The 10,598-nt window shown below is 37.6% G+C and overlaps 1 protein-coding gene across 7 annotated transcripts in view; it reads right to left on the bottom strand.

Annotated features, from left to right (window-relative positions):
* The window catches only part of Ptprk (protein tyrosine phosphatase receptor type K), a 573,501-nt gene that overhangs the window by 320,848 nt on the left and 242,055 nt on the right, over window positions 1-10,598 (bottom strand). The gene's annotated exons all lie outside the window — the stretch shown is intronic.

Genomic DNA, 10,598 nt, shown 5'->3' with positions numbered 1-10,598 from the left:
AAGTCCTTCTTCCATCTTAATGGAGTGTATAAAATTGAGTTTACAAGCCTTTGGAGCACAAAATGAGACAACCTAGTGATCCATGCACCCCAGATGATGGGCATCAATTGCTAAAACCTCTGCAAACTTACAGGCCAAATTGCAACCTCTTCTGGCTGCAGCCACTTTAAGATTGAACTCCACACAAAACTTGTCTAAAAGTCATGAGGCAACAACCCTATTTTAGATATGAATATCTGCTTTCTAAATTAGAAGCATTCTAGTTTAAAAACAATGGAATACTAGTCGAAGCAGAAGTAGCAACATATTACTTTTATGTCGATACTAAAAATAAAATGTTTGTTTTATGGATTAGAATTAGAAGAAAAATAAGAAAAATTAGCAGACTAAGAACATGCAGAGACCAATGTTCTATAATGTAAAAATCCCTCTTTGAAATAATTGAAATTTTACTTTTACAATATAATTATAATATAAAAATTTGGCCAATGGTATAGCAAGTTTAAATTTTGACCCATTCTCTAGTAAATCAAGATTCTTACAAATTACAACATGAAATATTATTTTGCTGTTAGTTTTCAGGGAGAATTGCATTCTGATATCACAGAACAAAGGGTTGATTTCTTCTGTCAAAACTGAAACAGTTTCTTGGATTAAACTATAAACAAAAACAATACAAATAAACATGGCCCATTTTTGCTAATGAATTCCTGCAACTCGGAGGACGATGCAATAGGAAAACACCTTTCAAAGCTATCATGCAATAGCACCATGAACCAAGTTATGTTCCTGGTTCGGTATATATCTGAGATCTAATGTTAGCACGTATGCGTCACTAGCACAGGGCATCACACAGCACTACTTCATTTTAATCATATTAAGCATGCTGATGAGGAAGGAATCATCCTTTTTGGAGATGAAGATAGGAAGCTTCTTCTGACCCAGCAAAAAGCAAGGAACCACGAACTAAACTTGACTGATTCTGAGTCCTGTGCTTTTGCTTTGCAAGCAATGCTTGCTCCCAGGATGGCTGCATATACATGGTTATTTCTTCAATGTGAAGCTGAGTGTTCAGACCCTGAAAAGAGTAATCTTTTCATATTTTTGTTTGTTTGTTTGTTTGCTTGGCTGCATATTTTTGGCTTGCTTACTGATAAACAATTGACAAACCCATATTGTTACATGGGAAGAGTAAAGGTCTTCAGCAGGATTTTCACTTAGGTCTATTTGGCTATAAAGCAACAAAGCTAATCACCTGATAATGAGAACACTGCAATTCAATTTTTAAAATAGTTACAAGAGGGAATGAGTGTTTACAAACAACAAATCAGGAGCTAATGGTCTTACTGGGAATCACTGGAAATAATGATTGGACTGAACACCTCTATATGAGTCAGGTAGGGAATAAGTATGGCCACAATAACAAGAGATTGTAATATTCATTTGTGGATTCTGGAATTACAATAGATACTGCAATAAGAGGCATGGCAAAATACAATGAGAAATGGACTTGTTTCCAAGGGATTGGATTCTCAGTCTGTCAATAATGAAGTGTGTAACATCACCAAGTGGAAAATCATTCAGGACTCTAACCATTTGGACTCACAAGATGAGAAGGTGGGCAAAATGCTTTCCAAGGCTCTAGTCAGTATTAAAATTACACAAAAAAACAGATAACTTGCCCTTGCTGAAGCATGAGTCAGATTAAGATTCTTTCAAAATGCTCTATCTTTGGTTTTTGCCATATAATAGCATTTGGGGTTTCTTTTTTTAGTTTTTGGGGGGGATTAGTAATCTAAATAAGCCTCTAAAATGTAAGTGATGTGCATACACATCACATCTACTTGTTTTTCCCCCCTGTGAGGAGATACATGAAAAAAAACCTTCAAAAACTTATACATGTACATAAGATTAAATATTTAATTAATCATCAAGTGCTTAAATGTTTAAAGCACATTAATGTATGGCTGTAGAACTTAATTACAAGTATGGCCGTATTGGGGCTGGAAAGATGGGTCAATGCTTAAGAACATTTCTTTTATTACAGAGGACCTATTCTATGTTCTACTGTCATCCCCCACATGATGGCTAACAACCATCTATAACTCTAGTTCCAGGGGAGTTGACACCCACTTCTGGCCTATGTGGGGCATTGCATATATGTGGTACACTTACATATGTGCAGGCAAAAAACATTCATACACATAAAAGAAAAATAAATAAAATATTAAAAAAATATGGATGTACCAAATTAATCAGTAAACAGACGTTTAAGAGTCTTCTTAACACAATGTAAAGGCTTTATACAATCTGTAAGCAATTTAAACATGAAATAATCTGTCTTCTACATGAATTTACCAAAACATCTCACTGAAAGCAGCAGAAATATTGTCTTTGACCATAAAACAGAAGCTGAAATGAAACAAATTCATGTATTTTTAAAAATTTTCCTTTTCTGCTACAGATGTTCAGATGCTTTGTATTTGATTACTTAGATTACGATTCCATTTTAGAAAAGACTAATGACAGCTGAAAGGCTATATTAACCATAAGAAAATTCCATGAGTGTAAAATTAAAGGAAACAAAGAGAAAAATCAGAATGAAGACATCAATTAGAGCAAGGAACAAAACTCAAATATATTTACAATAAACATTTATACACTTCTTATTAGAGAGTCATAAGTTGGCTGTAAGCTTTCTAGCAATAAATGCAGCAAAGTTCCCAGTATCATTTGATTCGATAAGGCAGTTCCATCAGGAGGCAAGCTGGTTTCTTCCTTCTGCCAGCCTCTGCAGATCTGGCTTTATTTGGGAATAGATTTTAGGTAAAGCAGAAACATGATGGAAAGAAGGTCTGAAGATCTTTCAAACAATCTCGCCCAAATATTATTTCTCTTAGGCACCAATAGCTCCAAGACTGTTCCAGGAAAAGAATTCCAGCTGTCATTTCAATGAAGACCTATATGTTTTAACAAATCCCAACTTTTAACAAACTATGTATCTAAAATTTGTAAAGTCTTTAAAAAAAAAAGAAAAAGAAAGAAAGAATTCTGTCTTTTTCCAAAAGTGGAAAAGTGCTCATTTGTAGAGTATACTATCAATGGAGTAGAGATTCTTTAGAAGATTTCTTAAAAGACAGTGAATGCAGACAGTGAGAATCCTGATGTCTGAAGAGTCTATTGTTTATAGCCAGTACAGCATTGCTCGGAGTAAGTTTCCCTAAAGCATTTTGCTTTCCACTCAAGTTCATAGAGAAAATAATTCAATAAAACAAAGACTGACCGTTTAACCTAGAGATAAGCATTATGAAAGTACTTCTGTAGTATAAATCAAAACAATTTGTTAGATGGGTCCTTTAAATTAAAGAGTCATAATATCTTTGCCAGAGGAAATAACACAATTTCGGGAGCCATTGTTAGCTTATGCCACTTTCTGATTGTGATGACAAACCATGAAGCTGTCATACAAAGAAAAAAAAAAAAAAGATTCTCTCTTGTTCTCTGTTAGGGAGCAGACATCCACGAGCTCTGCCAAAACATTGAGAATCAAGTTAGAGAAGAGAGGTCAGAACACAGTCATACGTCATCCTAATGAAATATGTGACCCGCTATCTCAAAACAATATTCCTGCTGACCCTGGCTCTAGAAATAGTAATAATAGAGACTGATTCTGAAAGGAGATCAATAACTGGGCTGGGAGTACCCGTCGATCTTGGGCAGCCTAGCTCATAACTGACTCCTGACCAAAGAAGTAAAGGTTGGGGAAAGGACACACATTCATTTCTGTGTGGTTAGAATAACATTCTAGCATGATTTATGAATCAAACTCAGCCAATGGCTTAGGCTAAAATTCATTCCAGTCTCCTGGTCCAAACAGAATGTCCTGAAAACTGGAGAAAACTTGCAGAAATGCTTGGCTTATCTCTGGGCCTTAGTATTTGTTGAATGAATGGAAGAACTGGATAGTGTACTATTTATTGTTACTGAAAATAATAAAAATGTGCATTATATAAGAAAATAGGGTAAAAATACTCCCAGAGATTTCAAAACAGAATGAACATAGCTTTAAAAAAAAAACAACAACTAAAACCCAGTATTTCCAAGTCAAGTCACTGGTTAAATTATACTGATCATTTGAGTGAAGAATTTCTAAGTTCTTCCAAAGAACAGGTAGGTGCATCAAATTAACTGGCAAAGAAAATGTTGCAATTATTAATTTGTTCATATTTCAGTAAAGCATATGGTATGTCTATTACTCTCAGTCAAGAAGTAGAAATGAGAGATGGATACTAGCACAGTGATGTCAGTGCAGCCCATCCGCCATATTGGAAGACATTTGATTAAGGCACTATTATCAACCAATAAGAAGTGACTACAAACTGCCCAGGCCTTGGTATCTAGCCTTAGTCTATTCATTACCATTGACAAACCCCTGACAAAGAATATAGCTAGAAAACACTTACCAAACACAAACAAGACTCTTAGAATACCTTGTGTACTAGCTCGTGCACTAGCTAAGAAAACTAAGATAGAAATTCTTAGGTTGAGATAATGAGATACATCTAACAAAATAAAATGTAGTGAACAACACAATAGCTAAATTCTAACACAAGCCTCCTGGCCTCTCAGGTCAGTACTCTTGCTATACTTGAACACATGCATACATCAAAGGTCTGGAGACTTCTCATCATTAATAAGAACAGTCCAGGAAGGGGTCTTAAGCAAAGAGGCCAGAGATGGGACTGGAATCAGGGCTGCTGTCCACAAAGTGCTTTGTGTAGCTTTCACAATGTTATTAATCATCCCAAATATTTAGACTAGAAGGAGTTCACACTGTGACCATTGCAAGTAGAACTAAACAGAACTGGAAAAGAGACTAATCCCTGGGAGTCACACAAATGTCTACTGAGGGCAAATGTAATAAAAAGAAGACAGAGGAGAAGAGGATGGAAGGAAAGAAAAAAACACCTGAAAAAAACTTTTTAGTGCTTAAACCTGTTCTATTCTTGAATGTGGACCAAGCTGATTCTAACTGACAACAACAAAAATGAATATAAATCAAGCCCTAGATTAAGAAAATTATTGATTCATGATGGTTGAGAAAATGGAAAAGCAACAGGTTCTCCAGTGTTAGACACTTTTAATTAAAGACCCAAAGTAAATGGATTCATTCTCCAATGAATGGCTTTCCTCAGCAGACTGCAGAATGCTCATCAGTTAAACCTGTTAGGGCAACAGCAACTTTGATAAGGATCAATGTAGTCGGAGGCCAAGCAGATATATATTGTACAGATAAACCACAGAGATGGCTTTCTCCTCCCTTTTTAAAATTGAAACTATTGGAAGAAAGTACTCTGACCAAGTGTCTGCTGAAACTGTTTCAGATAGTTAGGCACAAGGGAGAAAGCAGAACTAAGTTGCCCAAGTGACCACTGAAGATTATTTCTCTCTCTCTCCAAACACCCAATTTTTAGTGCATTTTGGTGTAGTGAAAAGAAAGTCCTCATGGACAAGAGCTAAGGCCTTTCTTATCAAGAATCCTCACATTTCAGACCCATTTCCCAGCATCTCAGCAATGGAATACTTGTAAATAATAGTTACCAGAGGGTCAAAAAAGGCCATCATCACCCAGTAAAGGATGTTTAAATCACTAACAATAAGAGAGATTGGGGGGGGCACAAAAGGGAGAAGGGGGGAGAGAGAGGGAAAAAAAGAGACACAGAACAAGAGGGAAATTTTCCTTTACTAATAACATTTTAAAGAAGCCAAATACAATGACAAATATCCAGGTGCTTCTTTTAGTGAACCTGAAACCTGTCTCTTACATCTGAAAACACAATTTGAGTTAAGCTGTGTCCATGTCAGATTTGACATCAACTCTAGCTCTCAGTTCAAACCTCCCCAACATCCTTAAGCCAGTTTCTCCATCAGTAGCTCCCTGTGGCCGGTGCCCCTTCTGGGCCTGGAAGGTCAGTGGGTCCTGCTTGCTCACGCCCAGGACTGGCCTCCAGCACAATGATAGAGACCAAGCAGCTTCAAAAAGGCAGGAAATCATTTTTTAAAAATATTTCTCATGTGAATCTTAGTAGTCAGAAAATTAGCGATCCCCTTCTTATTTTGTATCTGTCAGGAAAATTTATCAAGGAAGAAAATAATATTTTGTAGTAAGAGCAATATGCAGTGTCACAGAACATTATTTTTTAAATATTTTATTTATTATTTTTATTTTATGTGTATGTGTGTATTGCCTGCATGTAGGTAAGTGCACCCGTGTTGTACAATGCCCCTGGAGGACATAAGAGGCTGTCAGATCCCCTGGAACTGGCATTAGGGACAGTTGTTCGCTGCCATGTGGGTGCTGGGATTCGAACACAGGTCTTCTGCAAGAACAGCCAGTGTTCTTAACCTCTGAGTCATCTCTCCAGCCCCCTAACAGAAGAACATTTAAAGAGGGAGCTAACTAGCTATCTTTTCTGATTTCCAATATCATAAAATGTGTCTTTTTTTAATGTAAACTTTGGGCTGGGGAGATAGCTCAGTGGGTAAGAACACTTGTTGAGTAAGTGTGACGTCCTGAGTCCAAATAGCCAGAACTCATTTTTTTTTAATGAGCCAGGTATGTCCACACATGCTTGTAACCACAATGTCTCAGGGCAAACACAGATGGACTCTGAAAGTTCCCTGGCTGGTCAAACAGCCAAGCTCAAGCAGGGAACTTCAGATTCACTGAGATACCCTGTTCTCAAGGGAAGGAAGAGGCACGTGATTGAGCAGAATAGCAGACATCATCCTTTGACCTCTGCATGGGTACACACACCTGCATGGACGTGTGTACACACATAAAAAGAAAAGAAAAAAATGGTAAAGTCTAAGAGAAACCAGGGGGTTATACAGAATAATTAAACTACACCAGTCACTGGAGCATGTTTTCCAGTCTTTGAAATATATAATCACAAAATAAGATAGCAAAAACTTTATAACAATAAAACATTAAAAAATTTAAACAAGAAACATAAAAATATATTCAGAAAAATCTGGAAGGTGTTATATTAATTATTGGGTTCCATGTTTAGGACAGAAACTTTGCAATTCTCCATATGTTCTTTATCACAGACTTGAATAAGCTTTTCAATATATGTCACTAATAAAGCAAACTGAAAGTTTGGTGAGGGGCCTAGGTGACAGTAATCTAACATTGTGACCTTTTACAAAATTGTAGGAGGTAAAAGAAATAGTTGTGACACAGGGTCACATTAGGGCACAAAGCAGCAATTATTTCTCTGTATCAATATACAAAGACATCTGACACTGAGCTGACCCCAAAGACAAGATCCACTGTGTTGAACCCTGCCTCATTGGTCAGGGGTCAGAAGGCAGACCATGACCCAGCAGGCTACAGAAAAAGTTTGGTACAGAGGGGCTCAAATGTGAATTTCTCTAAACAAGGCAAAGACAGGAGGTGCAGACTGAGCCATAGGGTCTAATGGTAAAGAAAATAATCTTGTCTTTCAGTAAAAATGGCTCATATTTTATAGAGAAAGAAATATCCTCCTATTTTCTCCCCAGAAATACTTATTTTAAACAAATGTGAAACAGGCAAAGCTAGAAAGGGAGCTGAAGATCCAAACACCAAGTCTCTGAGGACAAGATGAAGGTGAGTTCATTTTCCAAGTTCCATTTTCAGCATTTCATTCTCCCTCAAATCCACCAGCTCCCCTATGCCTGGTACTTACACAGTCCGGTCAGCTACTTGCATGAAGGAGTGCCTCAGCTATGAAACCCAAAACATCCTCCAGGGCCCTCTGACCTACAGATAAAAATTCCTCATCTCACCAGTCCAGACTAGATGTCCCTCTCTGATGACATCCTAACAGGAGCTGGGACCGAGCACAGTGGACATCTGCTGATCCACAAGCACAACTTTCTTATGGCTCCCAAGTTCCTCTGACAAACTTAGGAGTTTCCACTGGCACTAGTTTACTATCTTGTGTCTTTAGGATAAATAATCCAAAAGCTGCCAGTTTTCCCAAACTAAACCAAAGGGGAAAATCAAAGGGAAGGTGTGGAGAGGAAGACAACACCTCCGAGTTGACAAAAGACAACAAAGTCTTTCAGGTTAGAACTGGGAAGACGACTCCGTCAATAAAGAGCTTGTTGCAAAAAGCATAAGGATCTCAGTTTGGATCCCCAGCACCCACATAAATGTTAAATGTGGCAGCCCAGATCTGTATTCCTAGCATGGGAGAGCAGAGACATGTGAATCCCTGGAACTCGCTGGCCAACCAATGCAGTCAATGGTGAGCTCCAGTTTCAGTGAGAAAACAGGTCTCAAAATAGTGGAAAGATTACAAGAAAACACCTGACATTCATCTGTGAGCTGAAAACACCTGACATTCATCTATGAGCTACACACATACACAAGTCCATGTATGAAGGTCCTCCCCCACACACATAAGACAGTGGCAGTAGAGGCCATTCTCCAGCCTTACCTTTCCTCTCCCTGGTTTATTTGCTGTTTTCCCTCCAGTGAATGTACAAAATGGAGGGAACTTGGGGGCCTAGGGCTCTAGACTGAGATCTGACAAATACACTGGAACTTCCTCCATTAAGAGGAAGTGTCTCTAGGGTGTCTTTTCGAAATCTTGATCAGGGATTTTTAAAGCATTTTCCCTGGTGACCTCTTTTGTCCCAAGAACTTTTATGTGAACCTGGGTATACATGTATATAAAGTAGGTATGCAAATCAAGAACTTACAATAAATCATAACGAAGTTCATTTTGAAGCAATTCTTTTGCATATACAAAATTTTACTATCTATTAAAGAGGAAAGTAAATTTGCATACTAATTAGATAAACAGGATGTTTATTTTTACATAAAGCACTAAATTCAGAGTATCTGACACTGCAGGTTGCAAATACCTTCACTGTGTTTCAGAGTTGGTCTATAATTTGGTTTTACAATAACTGATTTTGAGAATACTACTCCATATAAATACATAGTATACAACAACAGAAGGATGTTTGGGGCCATTGCAGAAATTGTTGCAAATTATGGCTTAATCCCAAGCCAACAATGATTTATTTTATTTTATTTTTTTCTAATGAAACTGAAATCAGCAACGGAAACAGCAATTTTTAAAGTCAATGTTCAGGGTCTTCTTGTAGCCCCAGCTGGCCTGGAACTTGATATGTAGACTAGACTGGGCTCTCACTAGTAATGGGACTAAAGGCATGCGTCATCTCACACGGCTTTAAAAGCCAAAGAATCTGCCTGGAACTTGATATGTAGACTAGACTGGGCTCTCACTAGTAATGGGACTAAAGGCATGGGTCATCTAACAGGGCAAATAATCTGCCAGGCGTGGTGGCACACACCTTTAATCCCAGCACTTGGGAGGCAGAGGCAGGCAGATCTCTGTGAGTTCAAGGCCAGCCTGGTCTACATAGTGAGTTCCAGGACAGCTGGGGCTACAGGAAGACCCTGTCTCAAAAAGAACCCCCCCCCAAAAGTCAAATAATCTAAACACCTTATATGCATGCATGAAATTCTCAATAAATTCTTTTAAAAAATAAATAAAATAAAAGCCTTCGCTACATCTCTCCAGATGACCAAAAAAAAAAATTTTTTTGTTGATTCTTTGAAATTTTCATAAAGCATATTTTGATCATATTAAGACTTCCTCTCCCATCTCCTCTCCTACCTTACTTATCTTCCCACCATTCCCTACTTCACGTCCTTTGGTTAGATGTTCTTGCTACTGTGTGTGTGTGTGTGTGTGTGTGTGTGTGTGTGTGTGTGTTTAAAATAAAGGTCTACTGAGTCCAAAAAAAAATAATCTAACATAATATAACCCAAAGAAATACTAATCTGATACTTGCTGAGGGGTTAGTATAGAGATATTTATAGTCTTTGTTTTTTGTAATTAAACCATTATGTTTCTCTAAGTGCAGAAAAATTTGTATATATAGTAAAAGCTCTGGAATTTGTATTATAGAAGCCTTGAATGTGAGCCAGTGTTTCAGATGGCTTTAACCAACACTGCATGGCTTGATGGCATTTGCATGTATTATATGTGTGTTAACCAAGGCCACAGTGAAGCCACATGGTACAACAATTGTACATGTAGCCAGAAGTACTTCAAATTCATTACATATTTGATTTTGAATTTCTAGTCCTTGTGCATTTACCCTTTACAAATTTTTCAAGATCCCCTATATTTAATCATGTGAACCATATGGGGTTGTGAAACTCAGTTTATAAAGCTATGATCGGGCTAGAAAGATGGCTCAGTGGTTAAAAGCGCTGACTGTTCTTACAGAGGACCCAGGTTCAATTCCCAGCATCACAATGCAGCTAACAACCATCCATAAAGTCAGTTCCAGGGGATCCGATGCCCTCTTCTGACCTCTGTGGCCACTGCACAACATGGGTACACATTTACACACGCAAGCAATACACTCATACACATAAAACAAAAATAATAAAATATTAAAAAAGAAGCTATGATCTAGAAGACCCCCACCAAACTCTATGAAACACAGAACTTCTAACGTTTGCATTACACATTATCAGAATATCACCCAAAATGACTAATTAT

This window comes from Nannospalax galili, unplaced genomic scaffold (assembly GCF_000622305.1).
Source record: "Nannospalax galili isolate Female #2095 unplaced genomic scaffold, S.galili_v1.0 scaffold327, whole genome shotgun sequence".
Lineage (NCBI taxonomy): Eukaryota > Metazoa > Chordata > Mammalia > Rodentia > Spalacidae > Nannospalax > Nannospalax galili.
This window is presented reverse-complemented; position numbering and strand designations above follow the sequence as displayed.